This window comes from Aegilops tauschii, chromosome 7 (genome assembly GCF_002575655.3).
Source record: "Aegilops tauschii subsp. strangulata cultivar AL8/78 chromosome 7, Aet v6.0, whole genome shotgun sequence".
In the NCBI taxonomy this organism is placed as follows: Eukaryota; Viridiplantae; Streptophyta; class Magnoliopsida; order Poales; family Poaceae; genus Aegilops; species Aegilops tauschii.
In genome coordinates this window covers 299759892-299766437 of record NC_053041.3, presented here as the reverse complement: position 1 = coordinate 299766437, position 6546 = coordinate 299759892, and the positions used below count along the sequence as shown (strand labels likewise).

The window sequence follows — 6546 nt, the reverse complement described above, 5'->3', positions numbered from 1 at the left end:
TGTAAGGAATAAATGCTTCGATGGCACCCTCTAGCTTCGTATTTGCTTCAACGTTGTCTGCTTGTTTTGGTTCTATCTATATAATTTGGCTTGTATGTATATTTTGTACTATAATACCTGTGCGGTCAGGAGCAGGTTTGTTGCTCCCGGTGAACCGGAGGCATTTTGAAGGTAATAATCTTTTTGAATGCCCGTGCTGATCAGATGATCAGATGACATTTTCTGAAATATTTTTAAAGTTTAAAGAGTGATTGATGGTGGCATCCACTAGCTATGTTGGTTGTATATCTATCTTTCCTTCTATCTAAATTTTATGGTTGTAGACCAGACAGTTTGGACCAGGTTTGCTCCAGGTGAACCTAAGTACTTTTGTGTTGGACCATGGCAGGTTCACAACGTACTCAAAGTCCGGCAGGTGATGTTTTCAGACATTCCGTGCCTCGCATCATATACTACCTCGTATAGTATAACTCCATCCTATACGAGGTTTTCTTCATCGGAAATAATCAGCTAGAGAATAGTCAACAAACATATGACGGTCATACAGGCACCATATACTACCTCGTATAGTATAACTCCATCCATACACGCACTGTTATACTATACGAGGTTTTCTTCGTCCGAAATAATCACATTCCAGCTAGAGAATAGTCAATAAACATATGACGGTCCTACGGCACGTACCTTGCATATATTCTTAAATTTTGAAGTTGTCCTTGATCTTGCTCTCTCGCCGTTGCCTTTAATTCCAGCTAGCGAATAAACGCTGATTATCTTTTATGTGCTCCTGAATAGAGTAACAAAAATGAGAGAGGAATAGTTTTTCTTATTGATCAGTACCTACAGTAAAAAAGTAAAACCACGGTAACAGTAGATATGTTAGTGTGCAGGCTGTGAATTTTAATGAGTTGCATACAAATCAATGATAACTTCATAATTTAATGAGTTACATACATCGCGGGTGCCTTGGTGTAAAATACGTCCTCAAACCCGTTGCAAGTTGTGAGCAAGTTAGCTAAATTCCTTAGCGTGCCACTGACTGAAGAGGAGGATAGAGCTCTGGTGTTGCTAAAGAGGTGGTGAGACTCTCCAGTTTTGAGACACTTACCAGCCTATAAGTTAACCAGGTTGGGGCCGTTAGCCACGGAAACAAAGTTTAATTTGGTAATTCCTGGTTTATAGGAAATCAGGAGTAGGGGACTGGGTGAACCACATGAGCCGCGAGATGGGCGAGAAGTTAGACTGCATCAGCCAACAAAAGCTTCAGTGGTTTGGGCTTGTGCTTCAAGTCAATTTTGTTATCTGTTCTGCTATCAATATCCATAAGCACATTACAGAATGTTCCCTACTTATATCTTACTCAGTCTACTGTATAATGTTGTCAAAAATCTGATCCCAGTGTTGTGCAACAAGATTACGAGTGTGTGCATTTTATCTGATACCTGTGTCAACTGTACACCATAAGCAAGCTGGCATTTGAAAACTACGGTCTTTTGTAAAGAAAACAAATTAAGTAACCATTTGATCTCAACACATTTTGCCCGTACACTTTTGCAGGATCTTCAGCAAGTAGGGGTGATGAAAATTAGATAAAAAATGTTTTGTTTAGGTTTGGCCCCCTCAGACTTGTCCATCAACATTCTAAAACCATCAACCTTGGGGGTCTTATCTGAGGTTAAGTGGTTTCAAAGATGACAGTGGCCTTGTATTTGACTCAGGCCGGGCTAAGTGGTTTCAAAGGGAACCTGGTGGGCTGGTTGCTGTTGTACTCACAATATCACAGACCCCCACACATATATAATCCCAGGCTTGCATATCTGGTGCAGTGATTGTTCGACATAAACTTGCGAGTACAGGAACCTACTACTACTAAGCTACTATACTAATCAAGTCACATTTTGTTCAATTTGCTACCATGTAGTTGTGTAGAGGATGTACCTGGCTGGGCAAAGTCGCTCGAGTCTGCTCTGTCTCACCATCAAAAATCACCACCGTGGCCGTGTCTTGGCCGTCGGGGATACGTCTTCGCCCTGGCCCTTCCTGTGAGGCCGGGTCACGGCTCCTCGATACATCAGCGAGGAGGATATCAGGTCATGGAAGCAAAAAGGAAGAATTTTCTTCAAGTTGCTACCATGTAGAGGATGTACCTAGCTGGGCAAATTCGCAGGAGTCTGCTCTGTCACAGATGGGCTGCAGCAGTTCCACGCCCCCTTGTGACCTACGGCCGCTCGTACTCAGTCGATGTCGACCTTGCAAAAGATCGATGATGCATTAGGTGCATTTGTGTTTTGATTGTGCAAACAACAAAATCCGAAGGCTGTTAATTGCCATCTTTCAGAAACAAAACATTTAAGATTGTTTGTTTGTTAATTTAACTTGATTTATAGTACATGTTGAACTAATTAAATACACATAAAATATATAGAAAGTTCATGTTTACCTCTTCAAATTGAACAATATTAAAAAAGAATAAATATTTAAATAGACAAATAAGATATTTCGTTTTTATATGGGAAAATTTTAGAAGAACAAACAAGTAACTTAGTGGCATGCAATCAATGATAAGTTGTTTATTTAATTAATACAACAATTTAATTATTTAGTAAGTTCTGATTTCTGACATATTTTCTAATTTATTAAGAGGTGTGCGTTTCATGAAAAAAGGAAAGATATCTGCACCATACATAAGTACATATCTGAAAAAGGAAAGATATCTGCGCCATACATAAGAATATATCTGAAAAAAGGAAAGATATCTGCTACCCAGCCTTCCCCTGCATGGCCTACCTATATATGTTAACCTCATGTGCCATCCCTCATCCCCCTCCTTACTCTCCCTTCCCCCATCACAGATATCAAAGGATCAAAATACCCACTTGGAGGACAAATTCCCGAGGAGTACCTTCTGTAAGCAAGGGGCATCAAGAAGGCGAGTTCCTCTAGGTATGCAAATTTCTAGATCTTCCTCTTCTGTAAAAGGGTAACAGTTATTATATTAGGATCATGTTTGGTCAGGCATACCATCAAATTCCGAAAAAACACCAGTGGAGATAGTGCCATCTTATAAAAAGATCATAGCCAATACAATTGACTGTAGATCTAATCAAGCAGTCCTATTAGGTGGGCTGCAACTGAATACAAACAGTTCTTTCAGATATTATAGGCTAATAGTCTATTCTGGACATCTCACGTGTGTCATACACCTAACTTTTGAAGTCATGACCATAGTTGACTGCCTAACTTTTTAATGAAATCTCATATATATATTTGAGCCAGAAAAACAAACAAATAACTTATTAAGTGTTTCAACATGCCAGAAAACAAACAAATATAATAGGACTGCTTGAAGATATATATCATCAGAGTCATAATATTAAGTCATTACATGTAATAGAAATTGCTTGAGGACAAAATGCTTCGATGGAATAGTCTAAAATTATTCACAATGGATATGTAATACTCTAATACCAACTATATCCCAACCGAATGAATCTACATTATCAAGATAGAGCAAGTAATACAATGAATATAACAAATTGAGGACAGTGTCAAAGCACAGCATCTGGACAAGCAAGCAATAAAAGCAAACTTGGGCAGGAAGATCTGTTGCTGTATGATGCAGTACGTAGAAGGTTGCATAGTTAAATTAAAATAAACTACCACTGGTTTTGAACAGAAAAACTGTACAGAAGTCAAGGGGAGTAATTGTATATGACATAAATAAAAGAATATATAAGGAATACAGATTCAGGCATAAGTTCCAGGTAAGCATGGTACAAAGTACAGAAAACAAGATAATATGCTGCGCATAAAATTATATACAATTTACCTGCTTTCCAATTCTTTGTGAACTGTTCTCTTTCTCTTGAAGTACTTTTTGAACTCTTTGTACAGCAGCTCTAGCATTTTCAATCTCCATGCGTGCATTAGTTCGTTCTTCGTCAACAATTCTCCTAGCATCTTCAGAAGCCTGTGAACGATATAGAAAGAGTGATTTGTGAAAATGAAAAAATGGGAATATACCAAGATTAAGCATACTTGATATGGATAAATGATGTTTATAAAAAATACTAAAACGACGCGCCAATCCAAGAGGAATTGGAACATGCTTTACTCACAAATCATTGCCAGCATGTTATTTTCTTAACCATGGTAAGAAAATCAGGCAGAACTCCTAAAAATTTGCTGTTCAACAAACCATCGGCAGGCCCCTGAAAATTTGCTGTGCATTTGCAAGGAAAGAACACCATTTCAAATTTGTAGTACTGTTTGATAGTCTATTTCAGAAGTCCCAACAAAGGCAAAACTTCAGCTTGGCTTGCTTAATCATGGCAGATAATTTACATTTAAAAACGACGGAACTAAGTTTTCCTCCAAAGCCAGTAGCAAGCAGGGAAAATACACATGACATTTGATAGTACATTGTAAACAGAGAACACAGAATGGATCATGGTACTAAAATGTGCTTACAAAGGTCCATAGAATAAAGATACTTCCAAAGTACGAGGATCAACTCACCAGTTTCAGTGAAGTCACTATTCTCGTGACCTCGGTTTTCTGCTGAAGCAACTCATTTTCTCTTTTGGACAGCAGAACTGCTAAAATATCCACCTATAGAAAGTGTCAAACTATTAAAGTGCTCACAAACAAAGGGATGATTTAGGCATATATATTTAGCTGGAGACTTCTTTTAAGAAACCATATTGGTTAGTTTAGAACACTTGCAGCGTCATTAAAGATACTCTAAAAATGCACTGAGGAACAATAATCCTTCACGTGGTTGTAAATATGGTTCAAAAGAAGAAAAACCAACCATAGATACTGATTCCTCAAATTCATCCTTATATTTGCCAGCTACTTGTCCTCTCAGTGACTCCAATACACTCTTTAGATTCTTCAGAAGGATGTCTCGCTCCAATAAAGCCACTTGTTTACATTTAACCTGAGAGTTAAAGCCAATGCAATAACTTAAGGTCTGTAATAACTGGACCAATTGCTAAATGAGTGTTCAGGAATCAGGAAGACCCATACCTCATTAGATAATAATGTGGCAGTACTGAGGCCCTTCTCAAATTTCATTGCGAGCTCGCGGACTGAAAGACGCTGACGCCGATCAAGCAGATCTGCTGTCTCTTTGGCAACAGACTCCTTAAGTCATGGTGTTTCTGGCTCATCAGCAAATTTGATGACTATCCCATTCGTACCATTCTTGTAGGTAGGGAATTTATTTCTGATGACATTTACTAGGCGCAACGGCCCAGACCAGTTGTTCTGACCCTGTGTCTTCTGCCGAAAATCAAGAGTTGATGCCCGAGTCATCGATAAGTAATTCTCACCCCTAATTCCAAAAAAAAACAAGCGTCAGTATCTCAAAAGATCACTGGTGGACACAATGAATAAATCATTGGTGAAAATGGTTCATACATCACCGTTTTCTGTTTTAATGACCCATCGACAAACATAAAAGATGGAAAAGGGGAACCCAAAAAATATCACCGAAATAAAAATTGTCAAACTGCAGCATGGAAGCTGATGAAAAGGCAGAAGCAAGTGGAAGAGTTCTCCCCTCCAAAAGAAAGAGAACAAAAGCCATACGAGTTCATCAAGCCTTGGGCATGTGCTACTACCAACCCTCAAGTGTTGTAGTTATAATCATCGCAAGATCGTACAGAATCACCCACTAAACTCAGGACTACAGACCTGCATTAGAAGCAACTGGGATCGGGAGAACCAACTAACTTCAACTAACAATCACGATTTGCAAAAGTGGGAACTGAGAGAATTATGTCTCAATTAAGCTTTGCAAATCATCAACAAAATCCCAATTTGATGCTACTTTCATAGAGGAACTAAAGAGAAAGCATGCTTGGTTACTAGCAACAACATTCCATAGAAGATCGACAACAAAGCATACTCTTTGATTCAGATTTTTTGCTCCCATCCTCTTTCCGCACCTCCTTCTTCTCCTTCGGGAAGTCTGAACCATTAAGGGCCAAATCATCAATACAACCACCAACTAAGAAGATGATTTCTCATATTACATTCTTGAAAGGAAAACACACTCTCTAAAGAATAAACGCGACACCCATTTTTGTTCCATTTTATAATATGAATTGCCAGTTTTTATATTCAAATGTCATATCTGGATGTAGTATGGTTAAAAATTTGCATATGCTACCTGATTAGTTAGTGTAGGCATGAGAGTCATGCACTTCTTGTTCCAGTTTAGCTCTTGAGAAGCACATACCACTGAATCCCTCTTCAATAATAACTCCTCCAACTTCCTTTCTTTTATGAAGATAATGTATCATCTTTCAAAAAGATACTGCATCATGTGAACTCTTGGATCCACTCACAACCAGAAGGGGCCGCAATTTAGAGCAGAATAATACTCAGTTAAATCAGATTTTCTAACAAAGCCCTTTAACAGAACAAAATATGGACAGTCTTGAAAAGGAATATTCATGGTGATATCTCAGTGAGGCGATGCACCTGGCGACTAACCGAATTGACGGGGAGGAGCATACGGCAGGGTCAGGGAGAGAG

The 6546-nt window shown here is 38.6% G+C and overlaps 1 long non-coding RNA gene across 1 annotated transcript; it reads right to left on the bottom strand.

Moving 5' to 3' along the window:
- Positions 1-681: 681 nt before the first annotated feature.
- On the bottom strand, positions 682-5927 carry LOC109740274 (uncharacterized). Its single transcript, XR_012190108.1, has 5 exons — positions 5032-5927; positions 4519-4942; positions 3830-3970; positions 1939-2249; positions 682-787 (listed from the first exon to the last, which is right to left on the bottom strand). It is a non-coding gene; the product is annotated as an uncharacterized lncRNA (long non-coding RNA).
- Between the last annotated feature and the right edge of the window lie 619 nt (positions 5928-6546).